General features: G+C 46.7%; 1 pseudogene; it reads right to left on the reverse strand.

The window, feature by feature from the left end:
* Nucleotides 1–11,317: 11,317 nt before the first annotated feature.
* LOC141135952 (5S ribosomal RNA) lies at nucleotides 11,318–11,432 on the reverse strand (annotated as a pseudogene).
* Between the last annotated feature and the right edge of the window lie 4,470 nt (nucleotides 11,433–15,902).

Consider the following 15,902-nt stretch of genomic DNA (forward strand, 5'->3'; position numbering starts at 1 on the left):
CATTATCAACTCTCTGAACTGAACTGGAAGAATCCATAGCAGGACGATTGTCCATCACACTGATACTGGGGTGATTGTTATCAGTCACACAAACATTCACATTCCCATCAGGAATAATCACAGTTTCTGCTGCAATACCAGCTGTCTCCTGAAGCTGTGCTGTAGAGTCCTCAGCAGCTGTGGGGCAAACAGCTTTGGACTCAGCTAAAGGAGGGTTAATGGGCTCTGCTGACACCTGTGGTTCTTCTACAGAAATGACATTTTTTAAAAGTAACTCTTGCTGCATTGCAGCATCAGCAGGCACAACATTGCTGCACACAGGATCAGCAGCCTGATTGTCATTAGGCACATTGTCGGTGTTGAAAGGCACAAAAACAGTCTTATCCACAACATGGGACTTGGCAGTCTTTACCTTATCAGGTACATCATCCGTAATGTCCTCCTCATTAAACATTAACTGATTCCTCCGCATAGGAGACTCCATTACCTGGATGGCCCTGAGCATGCCTCCTGAGTCCTGGGAAGGCATGGGGCTGCTTACCTCTCCCTGAGGGGGCAGGGGGTCAGAACTGGGGGTCTCCTTCTCCTCCTCCACCTCCATCTTTGTCATCCTTCCAAACCTCCTGTCATTTCCAAACTTCTCCTTAAATGGCCCATCTCTGCCTTCCATCATGGCCACAATGGTCTCCTGATGGTCCACACGGACTTTGGCCAACTGGATCTCCGGATCCATGGATCCACGCTTCTGGCTGTGTAAGCCCTCACGCTGCCTTCGCAGACGCTTCAGCTCCGCTCGTAGCTTGTAAAGCTTATCCCTCTCCCTATTTAGGACCTTAATCCCGGCCACCACTCGCTCCCGAATGGCTTCGGAACCTTCATCCCCACCAGGGGTAGAGAGATCAGCTTGTACAGGGGCAGGCATGTCACCCGACGGCCCAGGAGATGGCTGTGAGATTCCAGCAGGAGAGGCCCTGCTGGCCTCCATGGCTTCCCCAGAAAGGGGCCAGGAGAGCTGGGATAGATTTCCTCACCAGTCCCCTCTCACACGGATCTGCAGCAGCTCCAGAGAGACAGCCTCCTCCTGACACACCTGTGCTCCAATGATGGGTGGGGCACTATTCCTCCCACTGACACCAATGATGGGGCACTATTCCTCCCACTGACACCAACGATGGGGCAATATTCTTCCCACTGACACCAAAGATGGGGCACTATTCCTCCCACTGACACCAAAGAAGGGGCACAATTCCTCCCACTGACACCAAGGTTGGGGCACTATTCATCCCACTGACACCAACGATGGGGCTCTATTCATCCCACTGACACCAACGATGGGGCTCTATTCCTCTCATTAGCACCAACAATGGGGCACTATTCTTCCCACTAACACCAACGATGGGGCACTATTCTTCCCACTGACACCAACGATGGGGCACTATTGATCTTTTATTAAAAAGAATCAAGCAACCAATTTTATACAAAAGTAAAAAACAAAACCATAGTACAAAACTTCAACATAAATCCAAGGAATACACATCCATGTTCAGAATATATACAATATATACATAATCCACTACCAAAATTATTTACATAAAGCAGCAGAGAGGGCCTAAGAGGCACAACCCATCACCTATGTACGCAGCCATTTATCAAAAAATAAATCCAAATAATAATAATCTAGGGTGATAAGAGACAGACAGCCACACCCGGGAAAGAGACTCCTGGCAGTCAGGGAGGCTTGAAACCCCTCCACGCCTTCAACCAAGCCCCCTGACTCCGCTTGTCTCTCTCGAGCACCCGAATCTTCTCCACCTCATGCAGAATGTCATACACCACCACCTGAACAGGAAGGATTTTACGCCGAATGCAGACCTGACACCGTGCGTTCCAAGTGAAATAACGGACTACTAGGCTAACTAGAAAAAGTGTATCTAAACAAAAAAGCCCACCAGTATTGAATGCTCCATACACCCACTCAGCATAACCCAGCCTGGAGAGGAAAGGGACACCGAGGGCCCGCCCCACCTGTTTGTACACTTCTATGTTAAAGGGGCAATGAAGCAGAAAATGGTCCATAGTCTCCTCCTCACCTGCACACTCCTCCCGAGGACAGCTACGATCCACCCCACTGCGGAATTTCAAATTGCCCCTAACATAGAGCCTCCCATGGAAGCACAACCAGGCCAGATCCCTAAATTTAGGAGGTACTCTGTCCAAATTAATCAGTCTTAACCCTGCCCTCAAAACTGGGCCTGGGCAATCCCTTAAGGCCAGTGGGTCATGAAAGACTTCGCTCAAGACTCGACTCATAAGGACTTTCCTCGGAACCGATCTGAGATCTTCAGCCGACAATCGCCACTGCCGTAGTAACTTCAGGCACGGAGCGACATAGGCTGGTAGCTGACCACGATGACCCCTGAGATTCTTCACTTGGCCACCCTCTTCCCAAAGTCGCAGAAAAGGCCTAAACCAAGATCTAAAGATGCCTACCCATCCAGGAGGTTCCACTGCAAGCATATTACCAATGTTAAACTTGAGAAAAAGCAGTGAAAAGAAAAGAACTGGGTTGACCATACCTAAGCCACCCTCCCTCCTGGATAGATAGGTGACATTCCTCTTGATGGGGTTCAGTCTGTTCCCCCACAACATCTGGAAGAACACACTACTGACCCTAGCATAGAGAGACACTGGCAAGATGCAGACAAAGCTGACATACAAGAAGATCGGAATCAGGTAAGTCTTAATCAGATCAACCCTTTCCCTCATAGATAACTTCCATCTCTTCCAGCTGACCACCTTAGTATTGGCAATTTCCAGTCTGCCTTCCCAGTTTTTGAGGCCATAATCACCAGGTCCAAATTCAATGCCTAGAATCTTAATTCTTTCCTGGGGCACTGGAAAGGTGTCCGGGAGATCAAAACCCTCACCTTCCTTTCCCATCCAGAAAACTTCAGTCTTTTCCTGATTGATCTTGGAGCCTGATGCTTCAGAATACCGTGATGTCAGAGAGACCACCTCCTCTGCTTCATCCGCCCCAGTGACAATCACGGACACATCGTCCGCATAGGCAACAACCCTCAAAGGCTGCTCACCTGGGAGCCCCACTGGCACCCCACACAACATGCCGCTCTCTAGCCTCCTGATGAAGGGGTCGATTGCAAACACATAGAGCAAGGGACTCAGGGGACAACCCTGGCGCACCCCGGAGCCAACCTCAAAGGACTGCCCAACCCAACCATTAACAAGAGGAAAGCTTTCTGCCCCCTTATACAAGACTTTTAACCAATTGACAAAACCACCCGGCAGACCGTACTTACTAAGGAGCAACCACAGGTACTCGTGGTTAACACGATCAAAAGCTTTTGCCTGATCCAATGTCAGCAAATACTTTCCCCAGCCTGCAGCCCTGCATCGCTCCAAGGCCTCCCGGACAGCTAAAACTGCTGTGAAGGTGCACCTACCCTGGACCGAACAGTGCTGATGACGAGAAAGCAAAGACTCTGCTACTGACGATAGGCGCCAGAAAATGATCTTTGCCAGTATCTTTCTATCGACATTAAGAAGGCTGATGGGGCGCCAATTCTCAATCATCGAAGGATCTTTACCCTTTGAAAGAAGAATCACAGCTGAGTGCCTCATGGAAGGGGGAAGTACCCCCTCTGCAAGGCAACTGTTAAAAACCTCTACCAAATGTGGGGCCAGAATAGGCTTAAAAGCTTTGTAAAACTCAGCCGTCAAGCCATCCGGTCCAGGTGACTTTTTGATGGCAAGCTGTTCAATTGCCCTCATCACCTCTTCAACTGTGATCTCCTCTGTCAAATTCATCAATGGGACATCTTCATCATTTAGACCTGGAGTAGAGTCCAAAAAGCTTTCCATCTTGTCACGGTCAAGCTCTTTCCTCCCAAGAAGGTCAGCATAAAAGGACCTCACGACCTCCAGAATCCCTGACCTGGACTTTGTCAAGGAACCTGTACTGTCCTTAAGGCCAACGACCGTTTTAACAGCTACACCTTGTTTGCAGTTCTGGTAAGGGTCAGGCGAGTGGTACTTCCCATAGTCCCTCTCCAGAACCAAAGAGGCATGCCGGTCATATTGACACTTCCTGAGAAGGAGTTTCACTTCGGAGATTGCCCCAGGATCTCCTCCTCTCGAGACAAGAATATCCAGCTTCCTCCGTAAACGTTGGTAGGTCATGTATTTATTAAACTGCTTTCTATTGGCTAGGCCCCTGAAGAATCCAGCAATCCTCTTTTTGGTCAGCTCCCACCACTCAGCCTTGCTGCTACAAAAGTCCAGGATGGTCACCTGTGCCTGAAAGAATTCCTCAAAGGATTGTCTAACATGTTCTTCCTTGAGTAGAGTCGAATTCAATCTCCAGATGCCCTTACCCCTCTGAGGGGCGTCTGAAGCATTCAGGACCACAGATAGCATACAGTGATCAGAGAACTCCACTGTCTGCACCACTGGGGGTGAGAAAGCAGAGGTCTCCTTCAAAAAAAACCTATCTATTCTACTCTGACTATTACCTCGATGAAAGGTGAACCCAGTGTCATCCGGGAGGTGCTTAATGTGCACATCCACAAGACCAGCATCCCTAACCATACTATTTAAAAAAACGCTATCATATCCCAGCCTGTCCTTGAAGTCCTTCCTGTCCTTGGGCCTAGTTACTGTATTAAAGTCACCTCCAAAGACCACTTGCCGGGATGTAAAAAGAAATGGCTTGATCCTTGTAAAAAGGCATTTCCTGTCCCACTTTGTGTGCGGCCCATAAACATTAATTAGGCGCAGGTCCTGCCCTCCCACAAGGACGTCTAAGACCATACATCTCCCAATCTCCACCTCAATAACCCGCCGGACAGTTACCATGCCGGTTTTAAACAACACCGCCACACCGCCGTAAGGCTCGGCCGCAAGAGACCAGTAAGATGGACCATACCTCCACTCTCTCTTGGCCATATGAATATCTGCCAAGGAGGTGAGCCTAGTCTCTTGCAAAAATAAAATTTCAGCATCTAATTGGCTGAACAAAAAGAAGGCCATAGAACGAGCTCTTACTGACTTAATGCTGGCGACATTTATTGTCACCACTTTTAACGGAGGGGGAACCGCCATTTGGGTTATTGGGTGGATTGCTTCTTAGCTCCCCTCTGCTGCTCATCACCAGAAGCCTCTCTCTTTCTTGAGGCCGCCTCAAACTCCATCTCAGAATCAGAACTTCGCTCCGAAGAAGCTCCAGATGAAGAAATTTCCCAATTATAGGACCTATAACGGTTGGAGACAGGCACTGGAGCCTGTTCTGTCCTCACCACCTGCTTCTTCCGCTTCCCAACCTTCCTTCTCTCCTCCAGGTACTGCAGGTCAGCTTCAGAGATGCCCTCATCTCTTACTTTTTTCTGTGAAGTCTTTACAGAAGACTTCTTTATAGAGGAAGAAGCAACCTTTTTAGTACCCGCTACCACTCCTGGTGGGGGGGGTGCTCCCTTTGAATCAGACTTAGGAGGGGTAGACTCCTGGGGGGTAACTGACTCGGGGGGCACAGACTTGGAAGGTTCTGACACAAGAGGAGGGGATACAGTAGGCTGGGGGGACACAGAGACAGATACAGAAGGAATACTTACAGACACAGGAGGGGTGGCCACAGGAACTGGAGAGGGATCCTGAGCAGGACCAGGGGAGTCGGTCACCACAGAGGAGGATGGTACACCAGGGGCATCACCCTCCATCCTGTCCAGCCTTGACATGTCATCAATTACCTCCTTCTCCATATTGTGCCAGGCTTCAGGACATCTGCTATAGGGGTGGCCAAGGCGCAGGCACAGGTTGCACCTGATCATCTCGGTGCAGTCCTTGGCCATATGACCCTGACCCCGACACACTGAACATATCAAGGTTGAACAGGAGGAGCTCAAATGTCCCTTTTCTCCACAGCGGTGACACAGCTTCGGCTGACCAGGGTAGAAAATAGTCATCCTATCCCTCCCTATAAAAGCTGAGGAGGGCAGGTGACGGACAACATTCCCATCCCTGGCCAACCTGACTGTAACCGACCAACCCCCAGTCCAGATGTTACGCTCATCAAGTATTTTATCGGGCTTAGTCAATACCTCACCATAATTCTTTAACCAGACCTCTAGATCTCGAGCAGGAACACTCTCATTAGTGAGAATAATTGTGATTTTTTTCACTGTAGACCTTTGTGAAACTGCAACTGGAGTCAGACCTTCCCATTCGGGTCTTGACCTGCACCGAGCCTCATATCTCTCCCAGAACAGGTCAAGACCCTCTGGCCTGGTGAAACTAATAGTATATTCCCGGCTCCCAGCAACATGTATTAGGGCATACAGATCGTTTGCCCCAAAACCCATCTCCAAAATCATGTCCACCACTGCACGCCGTGCTGGAGGGGTTGCACCACCTTCCCATTTAAGAATCACTACATTTCTTCTTGGACCCCCAGCAGAAGCCAGAGACCCAAGACCAGATCCCAGGGTGCTCAAGGTGGTAGGTCGCAGGGGGAAAACCCTCTTGGGGGCGGAGCTACCAGGAGCAGAACGTACCACCTGGGCAAATGTAGGCTTATCAGGGCCAAGGCCCCACACTGATGTTACATTAGTCTGTACATTACAATTATTATTATCTGCTGGAACGGAGTTGGTAGGACTGTCCATCACACTTGAACTGGGACCATTATTCATCACACTTGTACTGGGATGATTTTTATCAGTCACACAAACATTCACATTCCCATCAGGAATAATCACAGTTTCTGCTGCAATACCAGCTGTCTCCTGAAGCTGTGCTGTAGAGTCCTCAGCAGCTGTGGGGCAAACAGCATTAGACTCAGCTGAAGGGGGGCTAATTGGCTCTGCTGAATGCTGCAGTTCATCTGCAGGAATGTCATTTTTTAAATGCAAACTTTGCTGTACTGTAGCATCAGCAGGTACAGCATTGCTACAAATGGGATTAGCAGCCTGATTGTCACTGGGCACATTGTCTGTATCAGTCACAGTGTTCACAAAAACAGTTTTATGCACCACATGGGGCTTGACAGGCTTTACCTTGTCAGGCATGTTATCAGTAATGTCCTCCTCATGGAACACCAACTGATCTTCCCGTATAGGAGACTCCATTGCCTGGATGGCCCTGAGCATGCCTCCTGAGTCCTGGGAAGGCATGGGGCTGCTTACCTCTCCCTGAGGGGGCAGGGGGTCAGAACTGGGGGTCTCCTCCTCCACCTCCATTTTTGTCATCCTGGCAAACCTTCTGTCATTGCAGAACTTTTCCTTAAATGGCCCATCTCTTCCTTCCATGATGGACACAATGGTCTCCTGATGTTCCACCCGGACCTTGGCCAGTTGGATCTCCGGATCCATGGACCCTCGTTTCTGGCTGTGTAAGCCCTCACGCTGCCTTCTCAAGCGCTTCAGCTCCGCTCTCAGTTTATAGAGCTTGTCTCTTTCCCTATTCAGGGCTTTAATCCCGGCCACCACTCGCTCCTGAATTGCCTCTGAGCCTTCATCCTTACCAGGGGCAGAGAGATCACAAGCCATGGCTTGTACAGAGGAAGGCATGTTACCTGATGGCCCAGGAGATGGCTGAGAGCTTCCAGCAGGAGAGGCCCTGCTGGCCTCCATGGCTTCCCCAGAAAGGGGCCAGGAGAGCTGGGATAGATTTCCTCACCAGTCCCCTCTCACACGGATCTGCAGCAGCTCCAGAGAGACAGCCTCCTCCTGACACACCTGTGCTCCAATGATGGGTGGGGCACTATTCCTCCCACTGACACCAATGATGGGGCACTATTCCTCCCACTGACACCAACGATGGGGCAATATTCTTCCCACTGACACCAAAGATGGGGCACTATTCCTCCCACTGACACCAAAGAAGGGGCACAATTCCTCCCACTGACACCAAGGTTGGGGCACTATTCATCCCACTGACACCAACGATGGGGCTCTATTCATCCCACTGACACCAACGATGGGGCTCTATTCCTCTCATTAGCACCAACAATGGGGCACTATTCTTCCCACTAACACCAACGATGGGGCACTATTCTTCCCACTGACACCAACGATGGGGCACTATTCCTCCCACTGACACCAACGATGGGGCACAATTCCTCTCACTGACACCAATGATGGGGGCTTTATTCCTCCACCCAATACAAAAGAGGGGACACTGCTTACTCACACTGACACCAGGACATTTTCTACTCCTGCATGCCACAGTCTGGTCCCCCTAAAGTTCACAGGACAGTAAACTGGCCCTATGCTTAGAAAGTTTGGAGACCCCTGCAATAGAGGTAAGATCAGCTTATAGCCCAAACTAGTTCAACCTTTCTAATAAAGCAAGAACAATTTAATTAGGTTACATTAAGAATAAAGGTATTTCTAAAAGAAGAGCTTGTTGGAGGTAGAGGTGGTTACTCAGAAAAAAACAGGTAGTATTTTCAGAAAACGTTCACCAAAGATAGCTCCCAAATTTCCTGTAATGGGCTCACTTTTTACTTTTAATCATATCATACCTGCTATCATATTGAATCCTCCCACAAAGAAGGGGAAAGGCACCCTCTTGGGGGAACAGGTAAGGTAATACAGCGCTCCCTTGCCAGCACCCTTTCTTGATACTATGGTGGTTGTCTAAATAAACAATCCAAGTGCTGAAACTAGCCCCCCTTTGTGACAGTATACAAAGATGGTGACTTCATGAGCCTTTCACTGCCATGACTTACCAGATAAGTTTTTGGCAGTCAGAGTTAAAGAGCAGTCACTTTTTACTTGCAACTATGCGACACATTCTAACTATGTGTTACACAACTGAGAGGAACGTAAGCATTTTAGTATATGATCTGTGATGTCACTTATTAATTTACATCAGGAAAATAGGTCAAGAGCAAAATGCGTTATTTTAAAACTGTTGTTATGCAATTCATTAATTACATAAAATGTAATCTACCTGGATATGACTGTAAAAACAAAAACTTATTATAAACAAGCTTGAGCAATAAAAATATCACTGTAAGTTAATTTTACAGATGGCCGCTTTTTATATCACCGTGGCCCTGGTTGTTACCGCAGATGACCAATATATTTAACATAAGGAGATAGCCCTTCTAGATTGTAAGCTCTAACGAGCAGGGATATCTGATCCCTCCTGTATGGATTTGTATTGTAAGTGTACTGTCTGCCCTCATGTTGTAAAGTGCTGCGCAAACTGTTGGCGCTATATAAATCCTGTATAATAATAATAATAATAGAGCGGCTGTCATCTGTAAAAGGTATCTGTAAGCAACAGGTGTTTCATCCAAATAATAGGATTTTTATAACAGCTTACCTGTAAAATCCTTTTCTTTGAAGTACATCACGGGACGCAGAGCCATAGTAGTTACTATGTGGGTTATAGGCCACCTTCAGGTGATGGACACTGGCACACCCTAAGACAGGAATTCCACTCCCTATATAACCCCTCCCACTACTGGAAGTATCTCAGTTTTTGTAGCAAAGCAATACACGTGTATACCAGAAAGAAGAGAGGGACTTATGTGTCCCGTGATGTACTTCAAAGAAAAGGATTTTACAGGTAAGCTGTTATTAAAATCCTATTTTCTTATCGTACATCACGGGACACAGAGCCATAGTAGGTACTATGTGGGATGTCCCATAGCAATGCCAACTGAAGGGAGGGAAACACAACACAAGTAGGGCATCATGAGACCAGAGGACTTATACTGCTGCCTGCAGCACACTGCACCCAAAGGCGATATCCTCATGACCTTTTACATGTACTTGACAGAATCTGGTAAATGTATGGACTGAAGACCAAGTTGCGGCCTTGCAGATTTGAACCATAGAAGCTTGGTGATGCACTGCCCAGGAAGTACTAACAGCCCTGGTGGAGTGCGCTTTAATATGAAAAGGTGGAACTTTCCTCTTTAAACCATAAGCTTGAACAATCACTTGTCGAATCCATTTAGAAATAGTAGATTTCGATGCTGCCTGTCCTCCTTTAGGACCTTCAGGCAACACAAACAAAACATCCATTTTGAGCAGTCGCCTTCAAATAGATTTTGACTGCTCTCACCACATCAAGAGAATGTAGTGACTTTTCTTCCGCAGAATGGGTATCTGGGAAAAATGAAGGTAGAACAATATCCTGGTTTAAATGAAAACCTGACACTACCATACCTCCCAACATTTTGAGATGGGAATGAGGGACACCTACTAGCAAATGTATGTAGGCATAGGAAACGCCCCCTGCCACACCCCCTTAAAGGAGAATTAACTAAAAAAAAAAAGGTTAATTAAATCCACAAGTGCTTTATTTTAACACTACTATTCCTTTATACTGGCTTTTGGAATTTACAAATGCAGCAATTTAGAAATCAGATGAAAAGGTTTAGCACTGGGAAACACTTTTTGAAAGATATATAGATCAGACCAAAATGAGGGACAAATGAGGAGCTATGAGGGACATTGCTCCAAATCAGGGACAGTCCCTCGAAATCAGGAACAGTTGGTAGGTATGCACTACCTTCAGTAGAAAATTAGGATGAGGACGCAATACAACCTTATCCTTGTGAATAATTAAATATGGTTCTTTACAAGAAAGAGCAGCCAACTCTGATAACCTTCTTTCAGAAGATATGGCTACCAGAAAAAAACAGTTTCCTTGTCAAAAGGACCAAGGGAATATGTTGTATCAGCTCAAAAGGCTGTTTAAAGCCGACAGGACAAAATTCAAGTCCCAAGGGTTCAGGGGTGACCTAACCGGAGGATTAAGCCGCGTTACCCCCTGAACAAAGCTACGAACCAAAGAGTGTGAAGCAAGTGGTCGCTGAAATAATACCGATAAGGCCCTTGATAGCCAGCTTTATTTCTAATCCCATTTGTAGAAAGTCAAGGATTCTACCTATGACATACTTTCTGGGGTGCCCGGGAACAACTACTGGCGACTCAAGTAGTCCGCCTGCCAATTTTCTATTCCTAGAATGAAGACTGCCGACAGGCAAAGTACATTGTTTTCTGCCCAAGATAGATATGATTCACCTTTCTCTGGGCCGCATAACTTCTTGTGCCCCCTTGGTGATTAATGTGGGCCATTGCTGTGGCATAGTCGGATTGAATCCTGGCAGGACAATACCGTAAACTGAACATTCAGGCCCTCAGAACCAAGTGCTCTGCCTGAATTTCTAGAATGATAATGGGCAAGGCCATTTCTGATCTGGGCCACTTCTGTGGTAACTGAAGGAAGGATTTTCCCCTTTGCAGATTTTTGGATATTAACCATAAACTGAGGCTCCGGCGTACCCAGCCTACAGCACCTGGTATTTCCAGGAGGTCCATCCGGGTACTAACCAGGCCCGACCCTGCTTAGCCTCCAAGATCAGATGAGATTGGGCGCTTTCAGGGTAATGTGCCATAGGCTTTGGAGTCAGACACACTGGGAATCTAGAGCTTGAACCCTTTGTTCCAAGCTGATAGGATACCTATGATCAGACCCAAGTATTTTAGCTTTTTTCATGGTTTTAAAGAAGATTTCTTTTAGTTTGTGAATCCGACCTACATATTCCAGGTAGTTGAATGTGGTGACCATACTTTGGTCTAAGCGGGCTACCGACTGAACTATCAAGAACAGTTCGTCCAGGTAAACCATAATCGTTATACCTTGGGCCCTTAATCTGGCTAGAAGAGGGGCCAGAACCTTTGTAAACACTCAAGGTGCAGTAGCTAGACTGGAAAGCAGAGCTACACACTGAAAATGAAGATTTTCCACCTTAAAAAGTAGATATTACTAGTGAGCGAGGAAATAGGCATATGGAGGTATGCATCTTTGACGTCGATTGACGCCAGAAGTTCTCCTCCTTGTAGGATGGAGATAACTGATTGGATTGACTCCATGCAAAAAAAGAGTGGTTATATTCAGGAATTGAATTTAGATTTTTGAGATCCAGAACGTCCATTTGGATTTAACCAAACCCCAACCTCTGCTCTTACAGGGGGGCCACCATGATCACTTTTTGCCTAAAGATAGACCAATGCTTGAGAGAAAGACTTCTTTTTCTCTGGATCCTTAGGAACGTTTGATCTGAGAAAACGAGGAGACGGGAACTCTTGGAACTCCAGTTTGTACCTTGGAGCTATTGAGGAAGTCCCCCATTCGTTTTGACACTCTTCCTGCCAGATCCTTGAGAACTGCAGAAGAACTGCAGAAGAACTGCAGAAGAACTGCAGAAGAATTCCCCCTATTGAGAGAGCGGGGGCGCCATAAGGAGGCTTCAGTATCTTGTAGGTTTCCTCCCCTATGACCTCTTTTGTACCTGGGGTTAACCCTGAGGGTTACCTTTTGAACCTGATGGCGGAAGCCGTTGTGACTGTCTGGAGGCTGATGCCCCTGGCACAGAAGAAGGAGCTTTAAAACAAACATACATTTACTCCTTTTCTTAAATGGCAAAAGGGGTACTTTTTCCACTAGAATTTCTTTGGATGTATTATCCAAAACATCCCCAAATAGCTGTTTCACCGCAAAAAGGAAGACTAGCCAGGAGCTTCTGCATGGTACTTAGCGAAGGGCGCAAGGCCTGAAGGATAGAATCTCTCATAGCAACTATTGCAAACATAAAGCTGCCAGATGCTGAGCCTGTTTTTTTTTTTTTTTTTAATAGGAATTCCAACTTTTTATCCGTTGGATCCCTAAGCATTTGAGCATTGTCTGCCGGACAAGACAAACTTTTACTCACAGAGGATATAACAGCGTTAATTGCTGGTATACCCTACTTAGTGAATTTCCTCCACCATAGAATAAAGTGTGAAAAGCTTTTTTAGGAGGGAAAATAATGCTTATCTGGGTGATCCTCTCAGATACAAAAATCTTTTCCAACAATGAATGGACAGGAGAAGGCATGCACAGCTGGGGAGGCTTTAGCGAACCCAAACACTCAGTTAAGGGTACATAAATGTGGAGCGGACCATTCAGCAAGAAATTGCACCATCAATCTTAAGATTGAAACAGCTGATTCTCCCGCATTTGACACCTCAGAAGAGGAGTCATCAGCCTCACCACAGTCCCCTAAGGGAATTCGTCTTCTCCCGCCCCCAGTTCCTCAGTTTGAGGGTCCTGGGTAATGGAAGAGAACCTGACGTATTTTGACGCGCATTAGGATGCGATTAAAGTCGCTAAACTTTTTTTTTTTTTTTTAAACCTATCATGGCTGAGGAAAAAATATCATTTTAGTAAAATAAACAGGGGCTGCAGTGTTGAAAACAGTTGAAAACATTTCATGGGCCCAATGCTCACTCTGACCAGCCACCCCCTCACAGGGGATGATGCCATTTGTAGAGATGAGTAGGCTTTCCAGAGCTTGAGGGAGACCCATTTAGCTCTTTTTTTGGGGGTGTTTCAACCCCCTCCTTCTGAGCTTAGGTGGTTTGCACAAAGCAGAGGTACTACCAGAAGAAATTGCATCCACTGCTTGAGCAAAAGTCCAGTCAACGCCGCTGCTATTAAGGCTCAGCCTGATGCAAATAGTAAATGTGTCAAATAGGAAATGCCTATGTCCCCAAAACCTCTTTCATGTTCCTCTTTGCTCTTATGTCTCTCTGACAATTTTGCAGCCAGCACAAATGGAGTTTATTTTTTTTAAACACACTCCCGCGTTGGAGGACGCCAACGCCGCACTAAGCCCTGCCCCACCACGCATCACCCCCCCCCCCTCCTTTCTCTTTAAAAAAAAAAAATTTCCTGCGCAAGCACAGGCCTCCGATCCGATGGGATCGGCTTGTGAGTGAGGGAGGGATGGCATGGAGGAGACCTGGAAGCCGTCGACGACTAGGGGCAGTGAAAGAAAACGGCATTGCCGATCGTTTGTATTTCTCCCTTATACTCAGCCTCATGAAGAGGGGAAGAGTTCAGCCCAGGTCGGGGTGTCTGGAGGAAGCAAAACCCTCCAAACTTACCGGAGGTCTGCCTGCTAGCCGGAGTAAAAAAAGTGCTGTTTCTGTGACACAGCGTGATCTCTGAGCAAAGCATGAGAAGGTAAGTGCTCCATATAGCCCCTAGTGGTGACACTTAGGCATGACAACATTTACTTTAAAGGAGACATTTCATTAAAAAAAATGTAAAAATTCCTTAGAAAACTCCACTTACCTTTCCCATCGCAGGGTTACATAGTTACATAGTCAGGTTGAAAAAATACAAAAGTCCATCCAGTTCAACCATAAAAAAAATTAATAAATAAATAAAATAAAAAATATCGTACAATCCAATATACCCAATTCTATATCCACAGTTGATCCAGAGGAAGGCAAAGAACCCCAGCAGAGTATGCTCCAATTTGCTACAGCAGGGGAAAAAATTCCTTCCCGATCCCCCAAGAGGCAATCGGATTTTCCCTGAATCAACTTTACCTATAAATGTTAGTACCCAGTTATATTATGCACATTTAGGAAAGTATCCAGGCCTTTCTTAAAGCAATCTACTGAGCTGGCCAGAACCACCTCATGCGGGAGCCACATTTTCACAGCTCTTCTATATTTGGAGATGAAATCTCTTTTCCGCTAGACGTAAAGAGTGACCCCGTGTCCTCTGTGCTGACCGTAAAGAGAATAATTCAACACCAAGTTCACTATATGGACCCCTTCTATATTTGAACATGTTGATCATATCCCCCCTTATTTTCCTCTTCTCAAGAGTGAATAAATTCAGTTCCTCTAATCTTTCCTCATAGCTGAGCTCCTCCATGCCTCTTATCAGTTTGGTTGCCCTTCTCTGCACTTTCTCCAGTTCCCTGATATCCTACTATGGGTCAGCTCCGCCCCCTCTGACCCCTCCAGGACCACCTCTTTTCTAGCCCATAAAGGGCGGCTGGCTGCCCACACCAGTGTTCAAAAAAACCCCGCCTCGCGACGGATAAACTGGGTGGGAATCCTCCGGCTGACATGGGGAGGATCCAGGAAAGGAAAATTACTGTAAGTATGGACAACAATTTAACTTATTCCTGGACCTCCCCATGTCAGCCTACTATGGATGTACCAAGCACTATTAAGAAGGGAGAGAAGAAAAAAAAAATAAAAATAAGCCAAACCCTCAATGCAATGTTACTAAAAAATTTTCAATGGGCAACAGCCGCCGTAATACTGTAGAGCCAAATGTTTCCTCAGGTGGACAAGCCTGAGCTTGTAATGCCTAAGCTTGTAATGCCTAAAAAAGGTGTTGGGCACGCTCCAGTTTGCTGCTCTGCAAACTACCTCAGGGGCGACCTTCGCGTATGCCCAGGATGCTGCCATACCCCTCGTCGAATGTGCTTTGATCTCTGAAGGAGGAGGAAGGCCCATCGTTTTGTATGCAATATGCATGGTCTTGACAAACCAGGAAGACCCAATTCTGGATGTTGCTGCCATACCCTTTAGGCCCCATTGGGAAAACCTACAGCTGATCTTGTTTGCCAAAGCTTTTAGTCCATTTCAGGTAGGTTGAAACGGCAGAGACCAGGTCTAACCTACTCCACTCATCAGCTGTATCCGCCGGAAAGGCTGGGAGAATGACCTCCCAGTTCATATGAAATTATGTGGCCACCTTAGGTAGAAAGCTCGGTATCGGCCTAAGGACTATCTTGTCTGGGAGCACCAAACAATATGGTTCTTTAGATGAGAAGGTGCACAACTTGGAGTCTCTTCTGGCTGAGGCCAGGGCTATTAGAAAAAAAAAAACGTTAAAAGAAATAATGAACAAGAGAAAGCTTGATCAAACGGAGGAACCAGCAATGTTCCCAAGACTAGTGTTAAGTCCTCTTTTGGAAAAAAACAATTTCAATGGAGGACTGATTTCAATGGCTGCCCCTAAAAATCAGATCACCAACGGATGTAGAGCATATCTTGTACACGACATAGCCGACAAGG

Source organism: Aquarana catesbeiana, linkage group LG03, assembly GCF_042186555.1.
Source record: "Aquarana catesbeiana isolate 2022-GZ linkage group LG03, ASM4218655v1, whole genome shotgun sequence".
Taxonomy (NCBI): Eukaryota; Metazoa; Chordata; class Amphibia; order Anura; family Ranidae; genus Aquarana; species Aquarana catesbeiana.